The 20,400-nt window shown below is 43.1% G+C and overlaps 1 protein-coding gene across 3 annotated transcripts in view; it reads left to right on the top strand.

Annotated features, from left to right (window-relative positions):
- Nucleotides 1–20,400, top strand: part of KLF7 (KLF transcription factor 7) — a 445,941-nt gene that overhangs the window by 171,354 nt on the left and 254,187 nt on the right. For all 3 annotated transcript variants that reach the window (XM_060301949.1, XM_060301951.2, XM_060301950.1), the window contains 2 exons: nt 9,588–9,741; nt 14,223–14,297. The gene's annotated coding sequence lies outside the window, so the exon portion shown is untranslated. The remainder of the gene's footprint in view (nt 1–9,587; nt 9,742–14,222; nt 14,298–20,400) is intronic.

A 20,400-nucleotide genomic window follows, 5' to 3' on the forward strand; every position in this document is an offset into this window, starting at 1 on the left:
TGGCCCTTTAAGGAATAATGTCTCAGAAGGTGGTGACTGAGCAGAATTAGCCATTGTGGTGAGAGGCACTCCACACTAGGCATTTCCAGGAGACTGGCGGTGGTCAGAAATGCTCCTATTGATTCTGTCCACAGAAGTGTACACGTGTCGGTAAAATGCCTTTCACGGACATTTATAGGACTTTAGGATGAAGAGAGAGATGCTTTTCCTCTCCACTGTCGTTTCAGATGGAAGAAGTAGGGCTGAGACATGCCAGAGAACTTGTCATACTTCTTCAAGAATCTGAAATACTTTTCTGAAGAACAATTCCCTCCAGTCTCTTCAATGACACTCTGTTTCTCTTGAGGGAACAGGAAATAATGACTCTGAGTATTTCATAGGGTGCTGGAAGAAGAAGGAGTCTTCCTGATGTAGTTGTATAATTTCCTCATTTTTAAAGGTGAGGAAACTGAGGCCCAGGGCAGTAAAGGAAGTCACCCTTGATCTCACAGTGAGTTTGCATGTGTGAGTCAGGCCAAAGCTCAGTTTCCCTTTTTGGTGCCCTATAATTACCTGGGAACAATCTCAAGAAAACATGTTCCAAACCCTGGAACCCAAGGCCTCAGGCCTTCCTTTCCCTTTTTTTGCTCGTTGCTCACCTGTGCTTTGTTCAGTCATGGCCCTGATGTAGCCAGTTCACCAGGCAGCCCATGGACTCCTCAGAGACCATTAGTCTTGGGCTCTTCCGTCAAGGGCCCTGATTCATTTCTAGCCATGATTGCATCAGGGTGCACATGTGTCTCTGTGCGAGAGATGTGCGTATTTCTCCAGTCACATGTGAGAGTTTGCCTCAGCTACCCACCCCCATCACACTCTCTCAGCTATGGCTAAAGAATAAGGCCAGGAAGGAGGCAGCCACTTGGGATTTCATGCAGACTAGAGGTCTGGTCCTCTTAAAGATTATAAATGCTGCCACAGGAAACATTAAGAATTAAAATCACGATTTTATTGGGCGTTTCCTTTGTGATCCTTACTAGCATTTTGAGTCAGTGAATAAAGTGAGGCTGGCGTTTTGATTGGCTTCTTGCAAAAGTGGTTGGGCAGGTACTCAGCCTTTTTGGGGAAGTGTATGGACATCTTCAGATAAAAGGTTTTATATGAGGGAAAGGTTATTGCTATTATTTTGAACTTTCAGAGTGGTTTCGTTTTTGCATATTTATGATATTAATATAGCTTTAATAGAAGGCTTAATGTGCAAGTTGCTAAGCACATTGCCCAATGGAAAAAAAAATAATGATACAACTACTGCAATGATAAGGCAGTTTTCACCTACACTTTAATTATCTCTCTTTCTTAAGTAGAAAGACTTGATGAAATCTTAAAAGTATGCTGGAAAAGTTTCTAGAATGAAATAGTTTAATTTTAAGATTTATGTTTTAGGTAAAGACTAAATAGTATTCTCTCCATTTGAAAAAACAAAAAAAGGTGAAAGTTAAAAGTTTCGTAATTGTGTGATATCTGTTACTATCAGAGAAATTGGATGTTGAAATGGACAAGCAAGACTGAAAACTGACGTGGATATATTCTTAAAAACTGTGTGAAAGAGGCAGGGGGTGTGGGGTTCTTTAATGAAATAAATCTGACGTTGACCTAAACCTATTTTAGCACTAGGCTTTGGTGTAGACTATGCATTACTTGAGTAGGAAAGTCTGGGCACAATTCTTTCTTAAATAGTTGAAACTGTGGCTTTGGGCTTGTAGATCATGTTTTATTAATTTTCAAGAAACTGGATGCTGTCCACTGTGTCTGGATGGAAATTTTATTGCAGAAACTGTTTACTGTTATGTAAGTCTGTCTCATACAACCACGTGAATTGGCTCTGCTACATATTTACAGTCTCTAGCTTTTGCTGGGTCCTCACTGCACCCATAATCCTATGCCTCCTTTCCCCAAGAAAATATTTAAATTTTTCACTGTTCTCATTCTGAGCAACCCGGCTCATGACATTACCTCTTAATTCACAGAAAACGTACATCCGATCCAGCAAGAACTCTCTCAACTTCTTTCTTCTGTCATGTAGAAACAGTGACACGCACACCTCTCCTTCCCTCCCAAGTCCCCCTTTGTTCAGACCTAGCCCCTCTACGTGAGTTCTGGGTTGCAGTCACTTCCATCCCCCATCTTCTCAGGGAGCTCAATTAATCACTCTTCCCTCTACTAGCTGCTTTCAATCACTCTTTTTCTATTGGTTTCTTGTTCTCAGCACATAAATATGCTCAATTTTTCCCCATCTTAAAAAATGTATAGGGGCTTCCCTGGTGGCGCAGTGGTTGAGAGTCCGCCTGCTGATGCAGGGGACACGGGTTCGTGCCCCGGTCCAGGAAGATCTCACGTGCCACAGAGCGGCTGGGCCCACGAGCCATGGCCGCTGAGCCTGCGCGTCCGGAGCCTGTGCTCCGCAACGGGAGAGGCCACAACAGTGAGAGGCCCCGCGTACCGCAAAAAAAAAAAAAAAAAAAAAAAAAGTTAAAAAAAAAAAAATGTATATACGACTTTCCCTTGACCCAGGGTGTCCTAGCTATCGTAAGTCTCCTTTCCATATACCGTCATAAGAGTAGCTTATACTTATTCTTTCTACCTCCTTATGTTTCACTTATTACTTAGCTAGGCTCAGCCTTACTTCCATCCCCCCTGCTCCCCATGAAATGGTCTCACCAAGATCATTTAGCATCTCCTAAACTCCAAATCCAGTAAACCTTTTGTCAGGCCTCTGATTATTTGGCTTTCTGTGGTAGCTGCTTAGGGTAAAATCTTCCACGTGATCTTTGACTCTCTCTCTCACATCCCACATCTGATCCAACAGCTCTACTTTCAAAATCTATCCAGAATTCAACTACTTCTCACCATCCCATTGCCACCTGGCCCAAGTTAGGATCACTTTTTGCCTGCATTATTGCAATGGTTTCTTAACTGGTCTCCTAGCTCCTGCCCTCACCCTCCACACCCTGTTATCATCCTGCAGCCAAAGAGTTTAAATGCTTAAACTAGGCTATGCTGTTTCTCTCCTCCTCACTCGCCGATGACTGCCATCTAGCTCTGGGTAACGAAGTTCTCAGTAGAAGCCGCAAGGCCCCACAGGGTCCTCCCCCTATTCCTGTCTGTTTCCATCTCCTACCACTGCTCTTGCCTCCCAGAGCTAGGACTAGCACGAAGCTCTCAGAAAGCGCCTGGGGTGCAAAACTGAACAAGGACCCCACTCTCAGGGTCTTGAAACACTATTGACAACTTCTTAAAATCCCTCTTCTTAAAACTCTTCTTTCCTTGCTTATGTTGCCCAGTTTTCCTTCGATTTCTTCAACTTTCTCCTTAATTCCACCCCACTCCCATCAAAGCAGCATGGTATAGTCATGGGATGGTCAGGTTTTTGCTGTGCAAATATGGAGTTAGAGTGCTTGAGTTCAGTTTCTAGAGCCATGTGACAATAGACAGTTACACTTTCTAAGCCTCAGTTTCCTCATTTGGAAACTTTAAATAATAATGTCTACCCTGCAGTGTTGTTGTCTGATTAAGTAAGTCATGTAGACGTTTAGCATGATGCCTGGCATAAAGCCAGTGCTCAATAAATATTAATTATTATAATAATAACAACTGATATTATTACTTCTGTTTGCATCCCCTTAACCCCCCTGTCCTCTCTGGTAAACCAACTGAGTTTTTCCAGAACTGCTGCAAAATAATTCCTGATACAAATCAAGCGATTTTGTTTCTAAAGGCAAAGAAGAGAATGACATAGTTCACGTTTCCTTTCTTGCAGGAAAAATGTTACGGGTCATATTTTTGCTAAGAAGCTTGAAGAACAAAGTTAATTAAAACATTCCTAGAAAGAAAGAGGAACAGAACATTACCAAAATTCCCCTATCAAATCACATGTTGAAGTTATACAATGCCAATGACATACAAGATGGAAGAGAAATTATAATCACATGTGTGGGGACCAGCAGAGATTTTTACCTGATATACCAGTGGGCTGAATCTTGGCATATGAATGGTATATACATACATAGGTGAAGTGTTTGATGACTTTAAGTTACATTTTTCTAAAACTCCAGGCTACTGGGAGATAATTTGTTTAGGTAACAATGATTTTTGTAAGTCATCCTATGAGACGCAGCATTAGGATTTATACTGTTGGAGCACTAGCTATGGGCTCAGCAAGGAACTAGATGTGTTCCTTTTGCCTGGGATAGTCTGTCTTCAGATTCTCTCTCTCTCTCTTTTTTTTTTTTTTTTTTTTTTACGGTACGCGGACCTCTCACTGTTGTGGCCTCTCCCGTTGCGGAGCACAGGCTCCGGACGCGCAGGCTCAGCGGCCATGGCTCACGGGACCAGCCGCTCCGCGGCATGTGGGATCCTTCTGGACCGGGGCACAAACCCGTGTCCCCTGCATCGGCAGGCAGACTCTCAACCACTGCGCCACCAGGGAAGCCCCAGATTCTCTCCTGACTGTCTCGTTCTTGCCACTTAGGTGCCAGCACCTTAATCTCCAAGAGTCAGAACCCCTCACAGTCCTTCTCCATCTCATTATCCTGTTGTATTTTTGACTGACAGCCAGCAGTCAGAGAAGGGAGTGTGGTCATCTTTCTGCTTCCTTTCTACTCTTACTTCCCCATATTTCTAAACTTGCTTTCTGACTCAAGTGTTGAAGTTCAAGGCAGGACTTAGTAAATGTTCAATGTTTTCTCTTTCTCTTCTGGACACTTCCCTAGATTCTTTGGAGATACTGCTTGTGGTCTTGTAACCTGGAGTTCCCTTAACATAAGTGAATGTATTTCTATTGTGGCCGTGTATGGGAACCCTCAACGTGGCCTCATTGCCTAGCTACAACAACGAAAAAATCCCAAGCCAGTCTCCTTTTCCTGCTCTCTCAACACATTTTCAGACAAGCTTTGGAAGCCTGCCTTGCTGCCCTCACATAGCCTCATTATATAAGTAAGGAACCTTTTCGTACCCCTTTGGTGTGGTGTCATTGGTCTTGACATTGGAACCAAATTTTGGGTAAGGGAGTCCCTCTTGCAAGGGACCACAAAAACTGGTGCAGCAAGCTGGGTGACCGCATTATTTATTTTGCTTGATATTAGTATAGCCATTCTTATAGCTCTCTTATGGTTTCTGTTTGCATAATGTATCTTTTTCCATCCTTTTACTTTCAGTTTATTTGTTTCTTTTGATATAAAGTATGTCTCCTATAAGTAGCAGAAAGTTGGATCTTGTTTTTGTTCTTTATAGCCAATCTGATAATCTCTTCCTTTTGATTAGATTGTTTAGTTCATTCACATTTAACGTTACCATTGATATAGTTGGACTTACGTCTGACATTCTGATTTTTTGGTTCTCTGTGTCTCGTGTCTTTTTGCTTGTTGTTTTTCTTCTATGTCTCCTTTACTACTTTCTTTTTTTTAAAAATGGACTTTAGTTTTTAGAATACTTACAGATTTATAGAAAAATTTAGAAGATAGAAGAGTTCCTATATATGCCACCCCTAATTTTCCCTATTATTAACTTCTTACATTAGTATGGTACATTTGCCACAATTAAAGAATCAGTATTGATATATTAATTAAATTCCATAGTTCATTCAGATTGTCTTAGTTTTTAAAAAATTGTAATAATATATATATATATAACTTAAAAGTTACCATTTTAACCATTTAAAAATGTACAGTTCAGTGGCATTTAGTACTTTCACATTGTTGTGCACCCATCACCACCATCCATCTTTTCATCTTCCCACACCGAATCTCTGTACTTATTAAACACTAACTCCCCAGCCTCCACTCTGCTCAGCCTCTGACAACCACCATTCTGTTTTCTATTGCTATGAATTTGACTAACTAGCTACCTCATATAAGGGGAATCATACAATATTTGTCCTTTTGTGTCTGGCTTATTTCACTTAGCGTCCTGTCTTCAAAGTTCATCAATGCCAAAATTTCCTTCCTTTATAAGACTGAATAATATTCCATTGTATGTACATACCACAGTGTGTTTATTCATCTGTTGATGACCAGTTAGATTGTTTCTACATTTTAGCTATTGGGAGTAATGCTGCTATAAACATGGGTACACAAATATCTGTTTGAATCTCTGCTTTTTATTCTTTTGGGTACGTATCTCAGATTTCCTTAGTTTTCACTTAATTTTTTTTCCTTCTATGATCCCATCCATGATACAACATTATATTTGGTTTTTGTATCTCCTTAGGTTCCTCTTGGCAGTGACAGCTCTCAGATTTGCCTTATTTTTGATGATCTTGATAGTTTTGAAGAACACTGGTCAAGCATATTGTAGGATGCTCCTCTACTGGAATTTGTCTAGTGTGTTTCTCATGATTAAACTGACATTGTAGGGTATGGAGAAGAGAACCGTAGAGGTCAAGTGCCATATTCATTACATCGTATTAAGGATACATACTGTCAGCATGACTTATCATTGTTGATAATTGACCTTGATCATTTGGCTGAGATAATGTTTCTCAGGTTTCTCCACCACCCGTATTACTCTCACCCACCCCTATTGTCCATACTGACTCTTTGGAAGGAAGTTACTGTGAGCAGTCTACACTTAAGGAGTGTGGAATTATGGTTCCCTCATTAAGGATGGAATATCTACATAAATTATTTGAAATTCTCCTGCCAGGAGATTTTTCTCTTCTCTCCATTTATTTATTTATTCAATCATTTTCTATGTCAGTGTGGACACATGGATATTTATTTTATACTGTGGGCTATAATCCAATGTTATTTTATTTATTTATTTTGCTCAAATGGTTCCAGCCTTGGCCGTTGCGAGGTCTTTCAGTTGGCTCCTATATCCCTTTGGCATATCTCTATTAACGTAGGGTTTTAATTAATTTATTTTTTAGCATTTCCTTATTTTCTGTCATTGCAAGATGCTCCGGGTTCATCTTGGATATTTCTTGCCCCTGTCCTAGAATCAGTGATTTCTCTAAGAAAATCCTGTTTCTCTAATAAAGAGAATGGTATTAGAAACCAAAATCTGCATGCTAGGTGTGCCCGTTACTACTGTTTTGCGTGTCTCACAATTTTTTTGAAACTGGACCATCTGGTAGTATAACAACTCTAGATACTGATTCCCTCCCTTACTCTCCAGGAGTGGTGGTGGTTGTTGTTGGCTTTGTCAGTTGTTTATTTATTTAGTGACTTGGCCAAACTAATCCTGTGACATCTATTTCCCCCCTAGTGTGCAGCCCCTGTTACCAATGCTTACATTTTTCCCCCTTGTTTTTGTCTTTTAGCCTGGCTACCTGAGGATCATCCCTGGGTCTGTGTTGGCATAAGCCACTTATTGGTCAAAGGTTGTACTTAGCCCCCTTAGCCAGTTAGATTTTTGCTCTCTCTCTCTATTTTTTTTATTGCAGTATAATTGCTTTACTATGGTGTATTAGTTTCTGCTGTACAGTGCAGTGAATCAGCTGTATGTATACATATATCCCCTCCCTCTTGGACCTCCCTCCACCCCAAGCCCACCCATCTAGGTCATCAGAGAGCACCGAGCTGAGCTCCCTGTGCTATCCAGCAGGTTCCCACTAGCTATCGATTTTATACATGGTAGTGTATTTACGTCAAACCTAATCTCCCAATTCATCCCACCCTCCCCTTCCCCACTGTGTCCACACGTCTGTTCTCTACAATCTGTGTTTCTATTCCTGCCCTGCAGATACGTTCATCTGTACCATTTTGTGTGTATGGCCTCGAGGTTGCTATTACAGTTCAGGGAATTTGTGTTTATTGCCCCATGTTCAGCCAAGGTCTTGTAGCTTGGAGGTTCTTTCTCTGATCGTTCCCAAGAGGGCTCAGCCTTGGGCATGCCCATAATCCACCAGGTTGTCAGGGGTGAGTGTAATTTTAGTTTTAAACCTAGGAGTCACCCTGGATCAGAATACCTATTGTTCACGGTTTGGTCAAGGGTGGTGTTTAAGCCCCTTGTGCCAGCAAGCCTTCCATCCTGGGATGACTGATCCCAGGAGGGCTATTCCTGGCTGCTCTTTTCCCAGTTCTCTCTGTTAAACTTCTGGCTGCACTGCTGTTTTGCTTGTCTCCTGGAGCTATCATTCTCCTCTTAATTACTGTCTACCAAGATCTCCAGTGTTTTCAAAAACACCCTTACGTATGGAGCTCTCTACTCTCCGTTCCAAACAGTCAGCCCCCTCAGGCAGAGCTTCAGAACTCTTCATCCTTTGGGTCTGCCTCACCCCCTGGGTAGAACCCCCATGCCACCGCACCAGAGCTATACTCCAGTTCTATAAGAGGGCACTGCTTGGGGGGCCAGTGCCAGCCCCTGGCCTTCTCAGCTTGCCCTTCCCCAAAGGGAACCTCTATGACGGAGCTGGGCAAGGGTGATCAGGGCCCCTGTACTTTTAGTGGGCTACAACTGGTGCAGGGCTTGGGAAGGGAGCTGCATCCCCTAGATCATTCCTCCTAGGAACAGAGCTTCTGTAACACTAGGTTGGGGTGGAGTGGGGGAATGAGAACTATTACTGGCAACATGCCACTCTTGGGGCGAAATCATAGCCCAGACTGTGCACTTCAGGAAGGGGAGGGCTCTTGTCTTCCTAGCTGCGTATGCCTAGGGTATGGGAGTTAAAGGAGCAGGTCATGGCTGACATGCCATGGATGCTTGGGGTGAAATCATAGCCCAGACTGTGCACTTCAGGAAGGGGAGGGCTCTATCTTCCTAGCTGCATATGCCCGGGTTATGGGAGTTAAAGGAGCAGGTCATGGCTGACATGCCATGGATGCTTGTTGTTCTTATGAAATTTAGTAGATTATCTTGAATGAATATTCCTCCTTTTGCTCTATGCCCTTAAGATAATTTCCAGGGACTTTTAAGTGATTTTACTTTAATTTTTGTAATTTTCTCCAGTTAAATTGTTGTTATGCTAAGGAGAGTCCGCCGGAAGTCCCATCCACCCAACTTTTATATTCTTTTACACCAACAATTATGTTCCCTACCATGAATACGAGAGACAGTCTTCCACTATGTTGATGTTGCTGCTGCCACGGATTGCTTGGTGGGGAGGTGGGGCTTGAGAATCAATGAGAATGTGACAACTATAGGAGAGCCAAGGAAAGAACTGTCCCTACCATCAGTGGGGAAGGAAACAGGTTTTATTTTTTATCAGTGGCTTCTGATTGTAATTCAGGTTGATGATCATCATCCTGGCCCTCTTACTACATTCCTTTCAGCCTTCTGGGGGTCCTGATATAGCCATCTGATGCTTCCTCAGGCATCTGAACTAATATCAGCATCAAGGAGCATCTGTTCACTGTGAGGAGAGAAAATGCGCATTAATTGCAGCAGGAGGAATTTGGGCTAAATGTGAGGAGATCGTCCCTGATCAAAAGCATTAGCCTGAGAGGTCTTTTCAAGTGTCAATCAGATCATGCCGCTCTCCTGCTTCAAGCCCTCCAACGGCTGCCCAATGAAATTAGAATAAAGTCCAATCTCTTAACCAAAACCTACACTTCATTTCACTCTCTGTCATTCACCATGCTCCAGTAACTCAGGCTTTCTTTCTGTCCTTCAAGTCCACCAGGCTTGCTCCTGTCCTAGGACCACTGCGTTCACTGGTTCCTCTGCCTGGAATCCCCTTGCTCAGATCTCCACATGGGTAACTGTGATCAACCATCTTAATGCCAAGGTCACCTTCTCAGGAGGACTTTCTGGCCCACGATATCTAAGGTAGGTTCCCCTCACTCCCACTCTTCATTGTTCGCTCTTCATTATTAACCTGCTGCCACTCTCCCACTAGAGTGTAACTTCCAGGCGGCAAGAATCTTGATGAATCTTGATTACGCTGTCTGCTCTCTTCTAAGTACTAGAAGTGCTTGCCATCCAGTGGGAATTTAATAAATCCAAAGAATAAATGGAAGAATGAAAACATGGATGGAATGAATAGCCATAGTTTTCTTTATAGGTTTTAAAGAAGTGAATAAAATACTCTCTTGATGAGGTGTCTCAGAAGAGGGGCCTAGATAAGAGTCAGTGGTGAGGTCTTGTAATGTGGGAATTCACTTTACTAGTAGAAGAGTGCTTTATAGAAAGTGGCAGACTGAAGTGTTTTCCAGGGAAATAAATCCTCCAAACAGGAACAATTCAACATATATTCAATTATTCAGTTGTTCAGAACCTGGTTTTTAGTTCCACTTTGGCCCCTGAATGAAATAATTTCATGTGCACTTGTGCCCTGTTTTGTTATAACACCCAAGGGCAGGCGCAGTAAGAGTGATAGCACCACTGTTGACCTCATATACTTGTGATTGCAATAACTTTGAATATTATGACTCATGGAAGACACAGAAACCCCAAATAATGCTGCCTTTGCCAATTTAAACAAAGCCTGGCTCCTTTCTATTTCATCAATCAAATGAATGTCCCTTTCCTTACCCCAGTGATTAAACCAACTATTTTGTTCCAAGATGTATTTTCTTTATCAATTACTGTGCTGAGAAATTCTTTCATCTTGGATTTAGAAACTAATCTTCTTATGAGAAATGCAGAAAAATGACCCTGGTTTTAACAAGTCTAGGACTTTGAAATCTGCATTACGGAAGGGTATGGAAACATGATATTTGATCAGGGGAGGTAAGGGAGAATTGTATAGGCTCTGACTAATAAATAATGAACCAGATACATCTATACATGAACTATTGTGTACCTGATCTGTTTGCTCTTTAAACTCTTAGCAAAGATTACACATAAAGAATAATTATTACATATTTCCTTTGAAATGGTGACCAAGAGTACTGAGAAATTACACAGTGCACCGAACAGGGCATAGTGGCCAGATTTTAAGTGGCTTCCCCCCACAAATCCCCAGTTCCCGAAGTAGAGATGTGAATTCTCAAGTGCCCAAATTGTTAATAACTTCAGAAGTTCACACAAGAAAACCAATATTTCAAAAATTCTTTTATCATGATAATTTTCAAACATACAAAATTATTGAAAGAATAGTACAATTATTTACCCATATACCAACCACCTAGATTGCACAATTGTTAATATTTTACGAATCATTTGGATGTAATACTTTATATTTGAATACTTCAGTACTCGTCTCCTAAAAAGAAGAACACCCTTCGGTATAGTCACATTTAGGACCATGAACAGTAATTCTCTAATATCATCTAATAGTTAAATTCAAATTTCCCCAATAGTCCCTGAAATATCTTTTATGTATGTTATTTTTCAAATGAGGATTCATTCAAAGTCATGCGTTGCATTTGGTGTTTCTGGTCTCTTAATCTGGAACTGATTCCACCCCTATTTTTTTTTTTTTTCCATGACATCAGTTTTTGAGAGACTAGGCCAGTTATCTTGCACAGCTTCCCACATTTTGAATTTTTCTTATTGTTCTATTGTGGTGTTATTTAACTTTTTTCCCTCTATCTCCTATATGTCTTGTAAATTGGAAGTTAGGTCAAAGGCTTAGTTCAATTCAGGTTAAACATCTATGTCAAGGGTTCTTCAAAAGTGATCCATACTGCATCACAGCAGGAGGCATGTAAGGTTAGAATATTCTACTACTAATGACGCTAACTTTTAAAGTTCTTTAACTTCAGTGTTTCTATAAGAAAACAGTTTATATTTGGACAGTAGAGAGCTCCTTTGTGCTAAAATTAAGGTGATGTGCAGCTTACAAAACAGATACAAGCAACAGTTTGCAGGGATAGTCTAAAATGATGACTCATTATCCATTATTCCATCAGTGATGGGGGAGATACAACTGGATGTCAAAGGGACTTGAGAAATAGCTGAAGTCAGGCTACCTCTCCCCAGGAAGATGAGCAAATTCCCATGTGGCCTGGATCCTGGCAATAACTTCAGGGAAGTGGACTTGGGTGCCTGGGTGACACCGGGTAAAGGGCTTAGGAAGTTGGTGTCGCTCTTCCCCTAAATTTTAGGAAAATTTCCAGGGAAATAATTAAACAGCCCAAGTGGAATTTCTGGCCCTATTACTTGTACTGCTGTTATTTCAAGTGCAACGACTTTATCCATTTGATTTAAAAAACTGGTTCCTGCTTTAAAAAGCTTTGGGGCACTAGAACAGTAAAATTGTCCAATAAAATGCTGTTGAATCAATTGACAGTACCACATTTAGAAACACAGTGTATCACAGAGCAACATAAATGCCACGACCAGTGTGAGATTCCCTGTGGCTACACAGATTTTTAAAGACAGGCTTTACACTGGATTACACATGTGTAAACCTGGGTCTGGTTGAACCAATGAAGGCAGACGGCATGATAGAAAAGCATGTCCTTACCCTGATTTAGATGCACAAGGTGGGGAGCTAATAGCACCCTCAAATTACTGTCAAAGCTAAACTTTATCTCTTGTTTACTGGGCCCTGGGCTAAGAGACTCACATTCTGTGCCTCATTTAATTGTCACAACAAATGTATAAAGTCACTTGTTTAATGAATAAGATATGTGTGTGCGTGCGCACGTGCATGCATCCTACTACGTGCAAGGAATTTCATTTTACTGGGCTCTGGAACAAAATCAAAATCCAAAACACACAGGGCTCCTCAATTCGGGCTGACCTCAGTTCGGGCTGACCCTAAATAGTAAGGGTCTTGGATTTGTAGATAAAACCTGATGAGGGGCTACATGTCAACAAGTTATGTAACTGCTAATGCAGGCATTTCAGGTTAGGAAATCTTTCCGTTCTGACCATTACATGGACTGTGTGCTAACAGGCATTTTGGAGGTCTGTTAAAACTGATCACAGTGTAGGCAACATACTAGCATAAGAATGGGCTCAAGGAAGCTGATGTTGTAAGAAAGGAGTGATGGAGAGAGAATCAAGAGGCAAGAGGTTTACATGAAAAGTATCTCCCATATGGATTGATCATATTTGCTGTGTTTTCTTTCACTAATAGAAACTAAACATAATAAGAAAAAAAGCCCACTTTAACAGAACACATTTATGTTTCTATTTTGGGCAGAAGGATTTTTATGAGGAGATGTAGTGGCTTATTTCAGAGAGGGGTGTTTCAACAGTAACAGGGCAAACAGGAGAGACTTCTTTTCATTTGCACAGTTTGGTTGAAAGCTTATCAAACTTATACAAGTGCAGAGACTATGAGGTGAAAACACACTTGAATTTTTTTTTTTTTTTTTTTGCGGTATGCGGGCCTCTCACTGTTGTGGCCTCTCCCGTTGCGGAGCACAGGCTCTGAACGCGCAGGCTCAGCGGCCATGGCTCACGGGCTCAGCCGCTCCGCGGCATGTGGGATCTTCCCGGACCGGGGCACGAACCCGTGTACCCCGCATCGGCAGGTGGACTCTCAACCACTGCGCCACCAGGGAAGCCCTGAATTTTTTTTTAAAAGACCGAGAAAACAACGGCATCTGTCATTGTTTGGGACTTTATAGTGTTCAAATCCCTTTCAGATACTATATCAGAAATACCTTATGTGTATCTTTTCATCCTCATTGGATTCTCTCATCCTCACTCACCCCATGGCCTGGACTCTCAGCTCCGTGTTCTAAACAGCTGCCCCTCCTGAAGCTGTGGGGCTGTAGGATTTCACCACTGTGGACAACTTGCCACAGGCTTGGGGACTCTGGCTCTTCCAGACACTTTCAGACTTGGGTGAAATATCGCACTAAAGGACATAGGAGTAGGCTTCCTGGGTGATTTCAAGGGGTGGAGGGATGGGGCAATCTGGAAGTATTGGACAGTAAATTCTTCAGTGGGCAAATATTCGTCAGTGTTTCATCTTTCCTTGATGGGTTGCTTTGAGGTATAGTTTCTGCATAGATATCTTGCATGGTCCTGTGAATATGCCTGTCAAATGACTGGTTGTGACCATTTGTGGCTTCACATGAAGCACTGGTCAATGTGGTAACTCATCATCTTTCCATTCCTTCCCATTCTTCTTGTCTCGTTTCCTTTTGCCTTCACTCTGGATGCCCTGGGATTGTACCTTCCAAATAAAGCACCAGTACTTAATCCCTGCCTCAGGCTCTGTATTTTAGGAAACTGGGTCTCATACACGTATTTGTTTCCAACTCCTTCCAATACTTTGAAGTACACAAGAATGTTAGTGTTAGTCATACTTTAAAGGTGAGAAAACCGAGGCTTGGAAAGTTTAAGTGATTAGTCTGAGATTACATTCATCTATTTGTTCATTAATTCACTCATTTATTTAACAGACATTTCTCAAGCACCTTCTGTGTGCTGATGGAGTCTGAGACAGACAAGATCTCTGCCTTCACGGAACTTAAATTGTAAGTTAGAGGAGACAGATGGCACGTAAGTACCATCAATATCTGCTGAATGAATGAATTAATGAACAGATGCAAGAGTCTTATCTTTCCCAGGTTAACTACTTAGATTTTAAAAAAACATATCAAATTTCAAATTATTTCCCCCAAAAAACCTTTTTTGGGGTGCTATTGTTTTATTGTTGTCCTGTACTTCTGCTTAATCTGCCCATCGAGTAATCCAGTATTTGTTGACTACCAAATGATTAGTAGGCTCCAGGTACTTTTAGGACAATATAGGCAAGAGGGGACAACAGGTACAAAGACAACAAAGTATAAACAAAGCCTGGATGACTTCAGAAACAGAAAAGAGGCTGGTGTGTCTCGGAAGTAAAGGGGGAGAGGGAGAGAGGTGTGGGATGAGGTCAGAGAGATGAGCAATAACCAGAGCATACAGAGTTCTGAAGAAGGCTTATGATTTATAAGGACAGTGGGAAACCACAGGAAGGTTTTAAGTGATATGATTAACATGATTGCTAAGTGGTAATTCTCAGGCCTTCTGACTCCTGGACCTAAGGACTTCTTCTACACGAAGCAGGTGTCAGAGTTGGGACTAGAAGCTAAGCTCCGAGGCTCCCAATTTCTGACAGAGTGGAGCCAGCTTCATAACGGTAGCTCAGATAGGAGGCCCTCCGACAATGCCGCAACGTGACTCCAGTGGGACCCCTTCCCCTACAGCAGATGAAAAGACAGACTCATGGAGTCACTGCCAGCCAAACAGGACTTGACCGTTCCATCTGTAGATTGGGAATGATATAACCTTTTATTCAATAGTGATGTGGAGGGGCAGAGACCTTCAGGTCCTTGGGAGCAGGGAGCATGTGACCTTGGGCTGCTGAGAATCAGCTGTGGTTCAAATCAGTCTGAGTAATCCAGGCATCAGACCAGCAGTGCCTGTCGTATTCATTTAATAGGTGAAAATTATGATATTGCCTTGTCTGGTGTAAGAGAACTGGGTGGTTATGTTCAGTGACAAGAGAGGTGTCAGCATGGGTTTCACACTGTTTTGAACATCATCCAGAAAAGTCACAGGCAAGATGGGTAAGTGCGGCCTGATTAGTAAAGTTTTGTTTTGTTTTTGTTAGTTTTGTGTGCAAGGATGATGGATTTTCCTACACGGGGTGCCTTTGCAAGGGATTCTGTGATCCTCAATAGATGGGTGTGGGAATGAAAATGTAGGGGTCACTGTCCTGAAGAGGATTCAGGACTTATCCATAGGTTTGAAGTCTGGCTCTCCCTTTGCCTCCCAACTTCCATTTTCTTAAGAGAGAACTCCAGCCTGGGGACACAGCTCCCCTTTTCCCTGGGATGCTTCCCTCCAGGAATTGTGGATCAGGCAGTCCTCAAGCCTTCAGTAACTCACGAACCTTGGGCCTTTGCCCCACAAGTCCCCTGTGTGGACACCCCTTAATCCCCAGCCTATTCTCTCTTCTGGCTCTGCAGCTCTCAATTCAATAGTTTGCCTTGAGGCCAGCAGAGACTGTTCCTATTCAGCTGACCACTAATTGATATTTTGATGTTATTAATGTGTATTCATCTGCTCCCTTTCTTCTCCCAAAAGGAGCGAGGGAGACAAACATTTCAGAATAGAGATGAGGGGACTGATGGGGTGATCATGTAGGTTTGGGGGAAAGGGGAGAGGAAATTGAAAACATGGTGAGCTTGATGGAGCCAAGGAGGTAGAGCAGATGCCAAGGAAAGCTGGTAAACAACAGTGTTTGTGCATCGCAGAATCACACCTGCTCCGAGTCCACTGTCTCACCAGCCTGCCCCCGTCAGCCCGGCGCGTCTTAGCAATTCCCCAGCTGTCAGCTCCCTACCTGCCCGGCTCTGGCTGCTCGGCTCAGAGCTGCTCCCCTGGGCCTCTCTCTGGCTTGTCAGTGGGCTGCGTCAGCATCACGCCACACAGTCTCCCGTTGGCCCGGTGATCAACGCCTGACGGGCCGGCCCTCTCTCCCCTCTCAGCTAGGGCCAATGGGAGTCAGGGGAAGGTTTTGGTTACAAATGAAAATAAAATAAATAAGTCATACTCCTGCACTCCAGAGTCTGGGAGAAACATCTTCATGGCCTCGTAAATCTTCCTTTTTAAATTTGTCCTTCTCCTTCCAGATGCCCCTCCCAATCCCCTGCGCACACTTGGCGGCCCCTCACGGTGCAGGGAATGCGAAATGAGAGGCTTGGGCTTAGGCTAGATGTCAGTAGCCCCCCTCCCCCGCGAACCCCCAAAGGCATTTGTGCTGTGCGTGTGTGCGTGTGTGTGTGAAGAGAGGAACCAGCCAGCCAGGATCCAGGCCAGTGACAGCTTGTCCCCTCCTCTTCTGACCTTTGCAACAAGACACCCAGCCCCCTCCCCAATCCCCCCTCACCTGGCTAAATTACCCCCAAAGCTTGTGGTTTCTTTATTTCTTTCCATTACAGGGGGCTCTGATAATTAAATGCAATACTCTATTTTAAGATGCCTAGGAGTTTTTCTAACTAGATATTAGACATTTTATTAAAGCTCGTTGACTTTGAATGTTTTGCTTAAGACTTCGTCGTCTATTTAAAGACACATCTTAAGACAGGGGATGCTATTAATCTCATACACCTGAATGTGAATAACAGTGCCCAAAAGTTGGACCTCAGAGCGTCAGGAGAAAGAGCTAGAGGTCCTGAAGTCACCAGGTGGAGACGTGTGTGAGGCACCAAGGGGTGTAAGCTGGAAAAAGCCGTAGACCCCTTTGTGGTTTGCCGAGGGGTGCCCAGGTCACGTCATAAGGAGGATTAGATGGGGTGGTGGTAGGAGGGAAGCATGGTCACAGGGGCCAAAGGATTAGAAGGGAAGGAAAGCAAGAGGGTGGCTGCTTGGGCAACCAATACTCAGGGCAGGGGAGCCTTTCCCGCCCTCCCACCCCCGCAAAGGATCAGCTTTGTCTTAAAAAGTCTTTTTAGGGCTTCCCTGGTGGCGCAGTGGTTGAGAGTCCTCCTGCCGATGCAGGGGGCATGGGTTCGTGCCCCGACCCGGGAGGATCCCACATGCCGCGGAGCGGCTAGGCCCCGCGAGCCATGGCCGCTGAGCCTGCGCGTCCGGAGCCTGTGCTCCGCAACGGGAGAGGCCACAACAGTGAGAGGCCCGCGTACCGCAAAAAAAAAAAAAAAAGTCTTTTTACTTTAGACTAGGGTGGACAGTCCTCCTTGACCACTGCTTTCCCACACTCCTTCCCCTCTCTTACTTCAGTGCATTATCCATGAAGGGAGAGGTGTGCTATTCATTAACTGTGGCCAGAGGGTTCATCTTGCCAGTGTCCTGAGCTGCTGAGGGGTCGAGGAGAGATTTGTACCCGATGTGTTATCTTACGGGCTTAAGGAGGAGAAAGAGACTGGGAAAGGGTTATAGGTTTAAGGAAAAGTTGCCCAGCTTCTGCCAAATGGGGACAATGCAGGCACCACAGGGCAATGGGGCTGCCCTCTGAGGGATGCCAAGATGGGGCCATGGCAGTTCGGGAGGGTAGACAGGCAAGCTGTCCGCTTTCACATTGTTACCCAGGAAGACTTCAGTGTTCAGAGCCATGTACATTTCTATCTCTCTGAACTTTCTCTATCTGCTTCCCCTGCATGGTTGCCATGCTGAGGTGAGGTTTTTATAGACTGTACTTTTGGTGGGTCGAGTAGCTTCCACACTGGCTTGGGGCCAAGATGAAAAGGTGCTATCACAGAGACTCTGGGTGCCACATAGAGGTACATTTACCACAAAGCGGGCGAAGTTTAAGGTTTAGAGTCCCTCATTTGCATGAGCTCTGTCCATGGCGCTGAGGTTGGCCTGGGAATATTTACACCAGGGTACAGTCTGCCCTTGGGAGGACGGACAGAGGAAGAGGCCTAGGTCGACCCTGTCTGAACAAGAAATTCCAGGATGCCATATACATGTAGCAAGATCAGGAAGTGGGAGGCATGGGCTTTGAGTATACATATGCATGTTTCTTTGACCCCATAGACGCCTTGCCATGTGTAGAGGGACAGAAAGAGTGGAGGAGCAGAGTGTAGCCTGTAAACTATGGATTCCCTCTAGCCTGGGTTAAGGGTGTTTCTGATAGTATCCCACTAAGGTGCCTAAGACTGGGAGGACATGTGTATACAGAGAGTAAAAATATTTCAGATGTGCAGGGCCAGAAGCTAGTCTGTGGAAAGTTCTTCCAAATCTTAAATCTCATATGTCTGAAAGACACGATGAAGATTTCCCCAGATTTGACAACGATCCTAACAGTTTCCATGACAATACCAGTAATCACTTCTGGGACTGAAGAAGCTTTTCTAAAGTATCAGTAACAAAAGGCAAATTTTGACCAACCATGCTAGAAGAAAGACTGAATTATCTTTCTATTTCCTCTAGAGGATAAGATATGACAAAATCACTGTCATGTGAAGAAGTCATCAAAGAGCAAGCAGCCCAAAATATAGAGGAAAAATTATTATAGAGCCACGTCAGGAAGTTAATTAATAAAAATATGACTTTTTTTTCTATTCGTGATGTACGTGATATTTATCCACTAATTTTGTGTTTTGCGTTTTGTTTCTTCATTCTAAGTAAATAGGTTTTTTTGGTGCCTGGTTTTGAACTCGTAGCTTAGCACTGTTTTTCTTTCAGAGGGGCTTCTAAGTTTTATAAACTTCAGCCCGCATGAAACCTGTACCAGCCGCTGCCACCCTGTTTTTTTCTGGGTAACAGTATTTAATGTCCTTCATGACTGTAGCTGAGAATGAAGGAAATTATTGTAACCACTTCATGTCCTCAGTAGATTGGGGCTTATAGGCTAAGCCCAAATTTAATAATGTTTGTGATGTTATAATGTTTATAACGTTTGGGATGTTTACCAAACTTGCAGTTTCATATGATCTTCAGTAAGCTACTGAACGTTTTGGATTTTGGATTCTTCATCTGTAAAGTGAGAGAGGCAGATAAAATGTTTCCTAGTTTTCTCTCCAGCACTAATGTTCTATGCTTTTCCCACTGAAAACTGAACTCAGCATTAGCAACTGGTACAAGCTGAGGACTGTCGATATTAATTATAATCCACAGCAGTAACTAGATCCCCAGATAATGTCTTCCCTGAACAGCTTCCAATCGCACTTCCCCCCATATCCCACCTCCACAATGGTGTGGCTCACAATTTACACAACATATGTGCTTCTTCGAAGTCATATTTTTCTGATTCAGAGTGTATAATAGATATGCTAGGGAGGCCTTTAAGAAAGAAAATTTATCATGAAGTTCTTACTGGCAAATGTAAGCAAATGTGACTTTATAAAAGGATTCTTCAAGTGGATTCCCTCCATGCCAAGATATTCACACCTCATATATAATTTCTTAAAATTCATATATTCAGATTAAGTTATATGAAGCCACATCAACAACGGCAAAAGTGACAAATAAGAGCCAATTTTGATCTTAGAATGGGGACAATGGGATAAGATGGAGAGATTTGAGGTCTGGAAGTTGAGTATATGGATAGAAAAGCGCCCCCTTATCCCCAAATGTCTGGGTGACACCAAACTGAAAGACAGCTCTTGGAATGTGTCTCAGGTGCTACACTAACTCCTACTTTGATTATATTACCTTCTGGCACCAGAAATATGGCCAAGACAATTCCACGCATTCCTATAAATGGGTCTGTTTCTGCATATTGTGTATAATATGTTCAAAACCTCTAAACATTCATATATGTCCCTAACCGGGAGATCCACGCAGTGATGCAGCTAAGGGACTTATGCCCAAAGGAGTCTTGATCTCCAGCTCTAACAAAGACTGCTCTGATTCCTTGCGATTGTTCAACAGGCATCTCTCCCCTCTTTTACTATCCCTGGGAAACTGTGTCTATGCACTCCCCACCCCTACCTGCCCTTCAGATGCCCACTAGCTGGGTGTGTATGTTATTCTGAGGCAATAATGACTCTGAGTACACGTTTCTTAACTCATTCTGCTGTGTCACTGTCTCACCGGATCAATATTTGGCCCGGGAAGTGCTAACTCAAAGTGAAGGCTGCTTCCTCCTTCCTCTTGTAGAAGAGCCGTGTCTCCCCGGAGTGTGGC

The sequence above is a fragment of the Globicephala melas genome, chromosome 7 (genome assembly GCF_963455315.2).
Source record: "Globicephala melas chromosome 7, mGloMel1.2, whole genome shotgun sequence".
Classification (NCBI taxonomy): Eukaryota; Metazoa; Chordata; class Mammalia; order Artiodactyla; family Delphinidae; genus Globicephala; species Globicephala melas.